This window comes from Cajanus cajan, chromosome 3 (assembly GCF_000230855.2).
Source record: "Cajanus cajan strain Asha chromosome 3, NIPB_CcT2T_4, whole genome shotgun sequence".
NCBI lineage: Eukaryota > Viridiplantae > Streptophyta > Magnoliopsida > Fabales > Fabaceae > Cajanus > Cajanus cajan.
The window spans coordinates 60,678,949-60,690,410 of NC_138519.1; positions in this window are offsets into that span (position 1 = coordinate 60,678,949).

The window sequence follows — 11,462 nt, forward strand, 5'->3', positions numbered from 1 at the left end:
ATCTATTTCTCTTTGTAATTTCAAGGATCTTTGTCTTAGTTCTAACAGAAATCATGATCTTGTTCTCTTTAACAAATTTGTAAGCTCCAAGATGATTTTCTAGTTTGATTTGTTAAGGATTAAAACATGCAAATGAATCTTGTTGTTAATCTCAATAAATAATGAACATTTAATGTATTTGAGAAAAATTTTTCACCTCGTCTAATAGATGATTTACGTGTTACACTTTGTCTGATAAACATTTTCAAAGACATTTTCTCTTGGAAAAATATTTTCTTTATTAACATTAAAATTTCAAATCTTGAGGGATCCAAGATCTTCTTTTCACTTAACAGTAAGGGAAACTTGTGATGGATTATTGTTAAATTTTGTTATTGATTTTATCTAAATTCATCATTTCATGGATTAATTATTAAATTAGGATAAGAATGAAATTGAGGTTTTTTGAGTTTGTTGTGTCTTTTTTCTTATTAGAGTAAAATGATGATCATGGTACTTTTTTGGTGGTTGCATGTAGTAATTCTGGTTGATTATGTAGTTTATATGAGTTTTCTTGAGTTGCATGTGTACTTGGACTGGAAAATTGCAAGTTTTTAGCCAAGATTGCGATTCTACCAGGTGCATAAATCACCATCGCACCGAGTGCAGCTTCATGATGCTAGGAGTGATGTAGCCTAGAGGCTCTCTGTCTCACTAACATTGGGCATGTGATTGGTAGCGTCAAACATGAGTTATAGGAAAACTCTTTGACTTGGTCACACTAGGCATGGGTTGAAAGGAGTTAGGCATGGTTACCTCGATAGCTCTATGACTTTGTGACATTGAGCCCTAGTTGAGTGGAGTTAAGCATTATCAAGGTAGTAGCTCTCCGCCTAGATGATGCTAAGCATATGTTGAATGTGTTAGAAAAGAATGGCACAATCCAAGAGGGGGGGTGAATTGGATTCTATGACCTTTTAAAATTTTTCAGAGTATTAAGGATCTTTATTTCACTTAAACTTTTCTAAGACTGAATTTTCAAAATGAAGCTTTTTTTTTAAAGACTTGTTATGAAAGTATGAATGCAATATGCTTTCTTGATTACAAAACAATGAGGTTGAAATGCAATGCTCTAATTCAGATTAAACCATCAATATTCACACACACATGTTAATCAAGAATTATCTTCATTAATGTTCCTCCAAGAAATTACTCAAAGTAAAAGATAAGATAGAAGAAGATTGCACAAGTCTTTTATACTGGTTCAGCCACTCCACATGTGACCTACATCCAGTCCTCAATCAGCAACTGATCAAGATTTTGTTCCACTGTCTCAAGGAAGAAGGTTTACAAGCACACACATGCATATACTTCAACACAAAAAATAACCACTTTCTTGACCCCAAGAAAGCACCCCTTGTAGAAACCCACTACAAGAAACCTTACCACTTGAGAAACCCTTCTCAAGATTTTACAAGTATTCACACAGAATAAAGGAACGAATTCACCTGGATTTCAGAAGCAAATCTTAATTTTCCCCTTTCAAGAATATGATGATGATGATGATCCTCTAACAAAGTTTTTCACAAACGTTTTTACTCTTGGATTTCACAAAGAAAACTCTCCAAGATGGTCACAAAGACTCCACAAAAACGCTTTTCTCAATTTGATTATCAGTTCTAACTCTTTTCTGAAGTTTCTAAAAGTTCAAACTATTTATAAAAGTCTCAGACCCAGATAATCGATTATTTTAAAGAATAATCGATTATTTTGTTCTTCAGGTTTTCTGGAAACCAACCAAGAACAATTTATCGATTATTTTGCTGGATAATCGATTATTCCAGAGAGTCATTTCTTGGATAATCGATTATTTTGGCAAATAATCGATTATTGCAGCAAGGCATCCCATTTTGCCTGTTGCTGGAATAATCGATTATATTTAATGATAATCGATTATTTTGAGTTAGTCTTCAAAACTTCGTTTTAAGCCTCAAAATAACTTTCTAACTTTTTTAACTCATCATCATATACTCTCTACTTAGTTTAGATATAGATTTGCTCATGCACACAGCATACACAACAAACTAAATCATTCAAAACAATTTATACACTAATCACTATTACATAATATTGACTTTTCTTTGACTTTGTTTTTGTGCTTCAAAGTTGTTGTTGTTGTTGTTTGTAGTTGCCCTTGACACTCATCTTGTGATCATCAAAACTCCTTTAAGCTTCAAGCTTCTCTAAGCTCAACAATCTCCCCATTTTTGATGATGACAACCCATGACTCAAATCATAACAATATAGCAATCCAAGCTATTGTGCTCCAACCTTTCCAATTGTGCCTGCCTTTAATTCCAACATACAAAACCTGCACAATACACACACACAAGCACAATACCTGCAAAAACAACAACTATGCACTATGCACACACAACCTTTTCTCCCCCTTTGGCATTATCAAAAACAATATAAGCCATGCTTCACAATCTTTGTGAACAGCAATATCCAAGTCAGAATAATTCAATCCAAAAACATTAACAAAATGTCAAAAATAGAGCATTCCAACCAGCAAAATCACAACTATCATCTATAAGCATCAATCAACCATGACTCAATTTGCTCACCAATCAGAAAATTTTAAAAACATAACATCAACACATATGCTCAAAAATAGAGCATTACAGCATCAGCCAAGCAAAACAGAATTTGGTGCCATCTCCAAATCATCAAAACAGCAAAACAAACTCCAAATTTCATCAGAATTCAAATTGTTCAATACCAAAAAGCAAATAAATTGTTCCAAACTTAAACAATTACAACCAAATAAAAAATAATTGTTCAAAACCAGAATTTAAACTCCTAATTAAAACTAAGCATAAAAACAGAACAAAGATCAATCTTCATCCTCCGGTATGCCAAGGTGAGTCTTGAGCAGCTTCACCTCACGATCAAGCTCATCAAACCTGTCAAGAATACCAGAAAACAAAGATTCATCCCTTCTCGACATTTCCATCACCGCATCAAGTTTATTTATGATGACTTGCTCAAATGGTGAGAACGGTTTTGGCTCAGCTTCGGATTCTCTGCCAGGTTCAGCTTCCACCTGTGGTGGCTGATCCTCGTCGTGTGATGGAACACCATCTTCATCGGTTGCCGGTTCAGGAGTCGGGGGTATATCTCCTTTGAACACCCATTTGTCTTCCTGTTTAAGCATTCCCATATGATGCAAAGAAGACTTCTCTATCTTGTTCGAAGCATGTAAAATAATTTTTCTTTCCCCTGTTAAATCTACACCAGCATTTTCAAAAATCTTGGACAAAAAAAGAGCATAAAGAATTAGGCCATCTTCCTTCCGCCTAGCCTTCCACATGTAGTCATTGACGACTGATACCCAATCAATTTTGATTTTCTTTTTAATAACATGCATAAGTAAAATGTCATCCCTTGACATTTGAGCATGATTATGAAACCGAGGTTTTAACATCCAGGCAATAATGAAAGAAATTAAGCGGGAATTCTTTTTCATACCTCCCGCCAGGAACTTCTCATAGTTGGTGTTCACCGGGTTCCTTTGACAGTCCCGGAAGGTAGTCAGCTCTTCAAAATCCCCAAAATTGAACGGTTGGGGTTTCTCTCGTCTAGAACCACTTAGCCCCGCAGCAGCCTTCAATGTTGGCCCGTCCAACTTAATCATTTTTCCTTTCACCACCGATTGCATGATGCCCTCATTGCTTGTGGCAAAACAGAGAAATAACCTGATCAGCTCAGGATAATAAGGGCCCTCCATTTCCAAAAACTTGCTCAGTTCTTGGTGCTCTAGAAGGGTTGGGAAACTAAAACCCTCATTCTTAAACCATTCAAGCTTAAGAGTCTTCAGAGGAATCATTCTCCGCCCGACGTACCACTCAAAGTAGTATTCTTGAGTCTTCTCATCTGGAAACCACTTTGAAATCAGTTTCCCAGAGGGTAGAGGACGTTTGCTCCCCCTCACTTCAAGCTTCTTTGGTCTCTTTGATGAAGATGCCATTAGTGGGTATTGAAGAAGATGAAGAAAATGAGAGATTTGAGAGGGTTTGAGAGAGTTAGGGTTTGTGTGTTGAGAGAAAATGAGAGAAAATGAGAGAAGAGAAGTTGTGGGAAATGTTTTATGCCCTAGCAGTTCTGAGTGGGTGGTTTTAAGAGTTGGCGCGTAGATAACAGTTCAAACGCTTCAGGAATTTCAAAAACTGCCCAGATAATCGATTATTTATGCAAATAATCGATTATTTGCATTAGCAAAAACCTTTAAAAACGTAATCTGATATGGATAATCAATTATTTTCAATATAATCGATTATTACAAAGAGTAATTTCTCCTAACACAGCCCAGATAATCGATTATTTCCAGAATAATCGATTATTCCAGTGACTTCTCAGATTCCACTTCTCAGATAATCAATTAGTTCCCAAGATAATCGATTATTACAGTGACTCTTTAGATTCTTCTTGCCAGATAATCGATTATTCCCCAAATAATCGATTATTCCAATGGCTCTTGGAATTCTTCATGTTCCAGATAATCGATTATTACCCAAATAATCGATTATTATCATGGGTTTACTTAAGATAATTGATTATATTTTAAGATAATCGATTATTCCAGAGAAGTTTTGCTTCTCAGAAAATTTAACCTCTCAAGTTATACCAAGTCTAATTTGCCACTTGAATACTCCCTTCTACACATCTCTAACTATCACTCTCAAAGCATAATCAATTCAAGCATGATACATTGATTATCCCTAATTCAATTCTCAATTGGTTGAATCTTTCCCTTGGTAGAGGTTTTGTAAAAATATCAGCTAGTTGTTTGCTAGTTTCTACAAACTCTACAACACAATCATTCCTTTGAACATGATCTCTCAAAAAGTGGTGTCTTATCTCAATATGCTTTGTTCTAGAGTGAAAAATTGGATTCTTGGTCAAATTTATTGCACTTGTGTTGTCACACCTCAAAGGAATTTTATTCAGCTCAACTCCATAATCTCTTAAATTGTTGTTTCATCCAAAGAATTTGAGCACAACAACTTCCAGCAGCTATATACTCAGCCTCAGCTGTACTTAAAGCAACATAAGCTTGCTTTTTGCTATTCCATGAAACAAGTGCACTACCTAGTAGGTGACAAGTTCCACTTGTGCTCTTTCTATCTAGTCTACACCCAGCATAGTCTGAATCTGAGTAGCCTATCAGACTTAGTGAGACTCCCTTTGGATACCACAAACCTACATTGGTTGTACCTTTCAAATATTTAAGGATTCTCTTCACACTCTTCATATGAGATTCTTTAGGATTAGCCTGAAATCTTGCACATAGGCACACAGCAAACATTATATCAGGCCTACTTGTTGTCAAGTACAAGAGTGATCCAATAATGCCTCTATACTTTGAACTATCAACAGCTATTCCTTTCTCATCTAAATCAAGATTGCAATTATTTGATATAGGTGTGGCAGCCTCCTGATGGGGATTTTTATCGCAACCTATCACTTGGCAAGTGAACCAAGTTTCGAAGTAGTATTTAAAGATCGTCCTCAGGGATTTGAGTGATTAGTAATTCTTACTCTAATGATTTATAAGAAAATGATGTTCAAATTTCAGATGAGTGAAAATAGATTAAAACAACACAATAAAACAAATGTAATAAGGACAATGATTAAGAAACAAGGATTGGTTCGGAAGCACTTGCTAACTCATAGATCTTCTTAAAATAAATGCTATTCTAATTCCATTATTTCCACGTTCATTAAGTAATCCAACAAGATTCCTCAAGGTTGAATCCTAAAGTCATTAAGCTCAAAACATGATTCCTCTATGTTTTGAGTTCAACACTTCGCATTAAGAACAAGAACTTGAACAATGTGACTAACCAAATCAAGTCTATCCCTAGAACAAGAATTGATTAGGTGCAAGATTCAGTTCGGGTTTTCAAAAACGTTTTCCAACTGGATTCAAAAACCAAAAATTCATACAACGGGTGATCAAGCCGATATAAGCATTAAGTAAAGAATCATACACAAATAATGAGATTAAAATGCATATATTTAAGAAGGAGAAGAGTTAGTAGTTACATCCAACCAATCCTCAATGAAATTAGCCACTCATGGCCATTACAAATTCTGCAGCAAATTCCATAAGAGAGTACAAAGTTGCAGATGAAAAACAGAGGTTTTGGGAGCTCCTATACGTGTCTATGCTGCAGCCCCCCAATCTGTGTGTTACTAAAAAGAACACTTGCCCCCTCCAATTGGTCTCTAGCTGTAGGCTAGTGGATGTCCAGCTGTAGCCTCCATTAGTGGTTCAATTAGTGGAAAACCACTAATTATTTTCCCCTTTTTCCTTGTTTGTTTCTCCTTAATTTAAGGCCCCTTGTCTTTCTTTTTAATTTAGTGCTCATGTGCTTCTTGTTTCTTTCCTTAATTTTTGTCCCCCACTATTTTTCTCCTTAATTTTGGGCCCCACATATGTTCTGTCCAAGGAAAAGTTGGGATTTTTAACCCAAGGCTGCAGCTCTGGAATGGGGGCTGCAGCTCTGGAAGTGTTTCATATACGCACAAAGCTCCAAGGCTGCAGCTCTGGAATGGGGGCTGCAGCTCCAACTCTCTGGAATTGGTTTCCATACGCACAAGGCTTCAAGGCTGCAGCTCTGGAATGGGGGCTGCAGCTCCAACTCTCTGGAATTGGTTTCCATACGCACAAAGCTCCAAGGCTGCAGCTCTGGAATGGGGGCTGCAGCTCCAACTCTCTAGAACACTTCTTTTTGGTTCATGCTTCATGGCTGCAGCTCTGGTTTTGGGGCTATAGCCTTGGATTTCCAATTTCATCAAAACCTACACAAAAAGGAAATATTTTTAGCCAAAGAAACTACACTCTTGTAACTCCTTAGATTAATCTTAGTTCATCTATTTGGAGGGTCAAACATAACCAAAATTACTTATATCTCATCCAAAATAAGTGCCAAATTAAGCATAAAAATATGCAATTTGAGCACTTATCACCTCCTTACACCCTTCCATACCAAACTTTTTCAAAAGTTCATTGCAATACTTGCTTTGACTTATGAAAATTCCATCATGCATTTGTTTGATTTGTAACCCCAAAAAGAATGTAATCTCTCCCATCATTGACATTTCAAATTCTCCTTGCATGGTTTTAGCAAATTCTTTACAAAGAGAGGTATTTGTAGATCCAAACACAATATCATCCACATATATTTGTACATACATTGTATCATTTTTAAACTTCTTGACAAAAAATGTATTATCCACCTTTCCTCTTTCATAGTCATTCTCAATCAAAAATTTGTTCAACCTATCATACCATGATCTTGGAGCTTGCTTCAAGCCATAGAGTGCCTTTTTGAGCTTATACACATGATTAGGATTCTTAAAGTCCACAAAGCCTGGTGGTTGTTCAACATACACTTCCTCTTGTATCAACCCATTGAGGAAAGCACTTTTCACATCCATTTGATAAAGCTTGAAATTTTTTATAGAAGAATAAGCAAGAAGTAATCTAATGGCTTCTATCCTTGCTACAGGGGCGAAAGTATCATCATTGTCAATTCCCTCTTCTTGATTATGCCCCTTAGCCACTAGTCTTGCCTTATTTCTTAGAATTATCCCTGATTCATCAAGCTTATTTCTAAAATCCCACTTGGTTCCAATAATTGGGAAATCTTTTGGTAATGGCACTAAATCCCAAACTTCATTCCTTTCAAACTGATTTAGTTCCTCTTGCATTGCCATTAACCAATGTTCATCTTTTAGTGCTTCATCAATGCTTTTAGGTTCAACTTGTGACACAAATGCCATAGTGTTGCAAATATTTTTAATAGCACTCCTAGTTGAAACTCCCTTACCAATATTTCTAATTATGTTATCCATTGATAAGTCTCTAGAGGTTTTCCATTCTTTGGGCAATTGTTCACATGTTTCCTTTGCTTTCTCATGTGATTCACTCTCCTTAGGCTCTTCATTTGGTTCATTCTCTAATAGAGGTTGATCAAGCAAATCAGTCAAGTCTTCAATTTTAGTTTGCCTTGTCTCTTGTTTATTTGACTCATCAAATACCACATGGACAGATTCTTCTACAACTAGAGTTCTCTTGTTATAGATTCTATAAGCTTTACTATTTGTAGAGTATCCTAGAAAGATTGCCTCATCAGCCTTTGCATCAAACTTTCCAAGTTGCTCTTTCCCATTATTCAGCACATAGCACTTACACCCAAATACTCTAAAGTATGAAATGTTAGGCTTCCTTCCATTGTAAATTTCATAGGGTGTTTTCTTTCAACATTGTTCTAGCAAGTTCTTCTCAGGACCTATTTTTCCTCTCAACAACCCCATTTTGTTGAGGTGTCCTAGGTGCTGAGAAATGGTTTATACCATGTTCCTCACAGAATTTTTGAAACATTATGTTTTGAAACTCACCTCCATGGTCACTTCCTATAGAGGTAATGTTTGAACACTTCTCATTTTGAACAAGCTTGGCAAATTTTCTAAAGGCATTAAAAACATCATTTTTGTTTGCAAGAAACATAACCCATGTGTATCTTGAGTAGTCATCAACAATCACTAAACCATAGTAGTTTCCGCCTAAGCTCATGGTTCTTGAAGGACCAAAAAAATCCATGTGAATTAATTGCAAAGGTCTAGTTGTGGAAATCTGATTTTTGCTTTTAAAGCTAGCCTTCACTTGCTTGCCCTTTTGACAAGCATCATATAGTTTGTCCTTTCCAAACTTGAGTTTAGGTAAACCAATCACTAATTCTTTCCTACTCAACTTATTCAAATGGTCCATATGAATATGTGCAGCTCTCCTATGCCAAAGCCATATGTTTTCTTCTTGAGTTATTAAGCACTTAGTGTTTGAAATTGCTATAGAGTGTTCTAAGTCAAGCATGTATATATTGTCAATCCTTTTTCCTATGAATCTGATTTCTTTAGTCTTTTTATCACATATCAAGCAACATGTATTATCAAATTCAATTCTAAAACCTTTATCACTTAGTTGACTTATACTCAGCAAATTATGTTTCAAACCATCAACAAGCAATACATTCTCAATCAATGTTTGAGAGGAGGGATTACCAACATTGCCATGGCCAAGAATTTTCCCTTTGTTGTTGTCACCATAGGTAACATACCCTTCATTTTTCAATTTCAGACTTGAGAATTTTGAAGGATCCCCAGTCATATGCCTTGAGCAGCCACTATCAAGATACCAAAGTAGATTTTTGGCCCTCAAGCATTCCTACAACAAAGATTCAAAGAAAAAATTTAGGTACCCATATGAAGGGTCCTTGTTGGTTAGTTCTCAGCCTTTGACTCTTTTCAACCCAAACCATCTCTCCATTTGGAACTCCATATTTTCTAGAATAGCAGTTCCTAATTGTATGGCCTCTTTTACAGCAATAAAAACAAGTTGTTTGTCTAGAGAAATTGCTTTTAAATTTTCTAAAATTTTGATTTTTCTTAAAAGCTTCTTTCTTTGACTTAAATGGCATGCTCATGCTTGGATTAAAACCAAGTCCACTCCTATCAAAAGTGTTTCTTTGTTTTCCCAAAAGAATGTTTAAGTTTGCATTTCCATTAGTGAACTTTGCAAGAGTGGATTTTAGATCAGCATTTTCTTTCTCAAAGGTCTTGCAATGTTCACAAACATCTTTTGAGGAAGTGGAGTTTTCACAATGAGCTTCACTAAAGTTAAACATAGTTTGAAGATTTTCATGCTCACGCTTTAAATCTTCAAGCTCTTGTTCAGCTTTAATTAAAGCATTTTCATACCAATTCAGCTTGTTTTTCAACTTTGAATTTAAGGCTCCTAATTTGACAGCTTCTTCATGAATTTGTATAAAAGCTTCTTGGAGTTGGTCATAATCCAGATTGGATTCAAGGTCGGAATCACTTACAATTGTGTCATGGTCAGCTCCAGCCATCAAGCACAAGTTGTTCTCCTCACATTCGGATTCATCACTTGTTGTGCTTGAGTCATTATCTTCCCAAGCAATGTAGGCTCTCTTCCCTTTTCCATTTCTCTTGCTTTTCTTCTCCTCTTGTTGCTTCTTCAAGAGGTTTGGACACTCAGCTTTCATGTGTCCCGGTTTTCCACATTCAAAGCAATTAAAGGAGGATGTGCTTGCTTCCTCTTTCTTGTTTGTCTTTTTTATTAAATTTGTAGGGGGAATTTTTCTTTCTTCTCATGAATTTTCTGAACTTCTTCACCAGCAAATTGAAGTTCTCAGTCTCGGAATCATCGGAGCTTGATTCTTCACACACCTCTTTTCCTTCGGCAGATTTCAAGGCTTTCAATGACACTCGTTTGCCTTTTTTATCCTGTTGCTCATGTTCATCAAATATGTGCAGCTTTTGCTCATGCTCTCTCAGCTTTCCAAAGAGAGTAGTTAGTGTCAAGGAGGTCAAATCCTTTGATTCTTCAATGGTTGTCACCTTTGCTTGCCATGATCTGTCCAAGCATTGCAGCACTTTTAAATTCAGCTCTTCTTTCTCAAATTTTCTGCCAAGGTCAACAAGGTGATTTATCAAGTGTGTAAATCTCTTTTGAAAATCAGAAATAGATTCACCATTTTGCATTCTAAACAACTCATATTCTCTTATGAGAGTATGTTTTCTTGATCTTTTTACATCACTTGTTCCTTCATGAGTGACTTGCAAAGTATCCCACATTTCTTTAGCAGATATGCATTGTGAAATTCTAAAAAATTCATCAATTGACAATGCAGATGTTATGATGTTTTTAGCTCTCTTATCATGTTGGGCTCTTTTCTTTTCCTCATCACTCCATTCACTCCAATGTTTTTCTCTAAGCTCATCACCATCTTTTTTCTTAGGGATATAGGGTCCATTTTATATAGCATCCCATACAGCAATATCAATAGCTTCAATGAAAATCCTCATCCTAATTTTCCAGTAGACATAGTTTACACCATTGAAAACAGGAGGTCTATGAATAGACACACCCTCACCATAGGGTAGGTTGTTGTTGGCCATTTTTGAAATCTTGAATAACTCTCAAGAACCTTGCTATAGATACCAATTGTTAGAAAAGAATGGCACAATCCAAGAGGGGGGGTGAATTGGATTCTATGACCTTTTAAAATTTTTCAGAGTATTTAGGATCTTTATTTCACTTAAATTTTTCTAAGATTGAATTTTCAAAATGAAGCTTTTTTTTAAACACTTGTTATGAAAGTATGAATGTAATATGCTTTCTTGATTACAAAACAGTGAGGTTGAAATGCAATGCTCTAATTCAGATTAAACCATCAATATTCACACACACATGTTAATCAAGAATTATCTTCTTTAATGTTCCTCCAAGAAATTACTCAAAGTAAAAGATAAGATAGAAGAAGATTGCACAAGTCCTTTATACTAGTTCAGCCACTCCACATGTGACCTACATTCAGTCCTCAATCAGCACC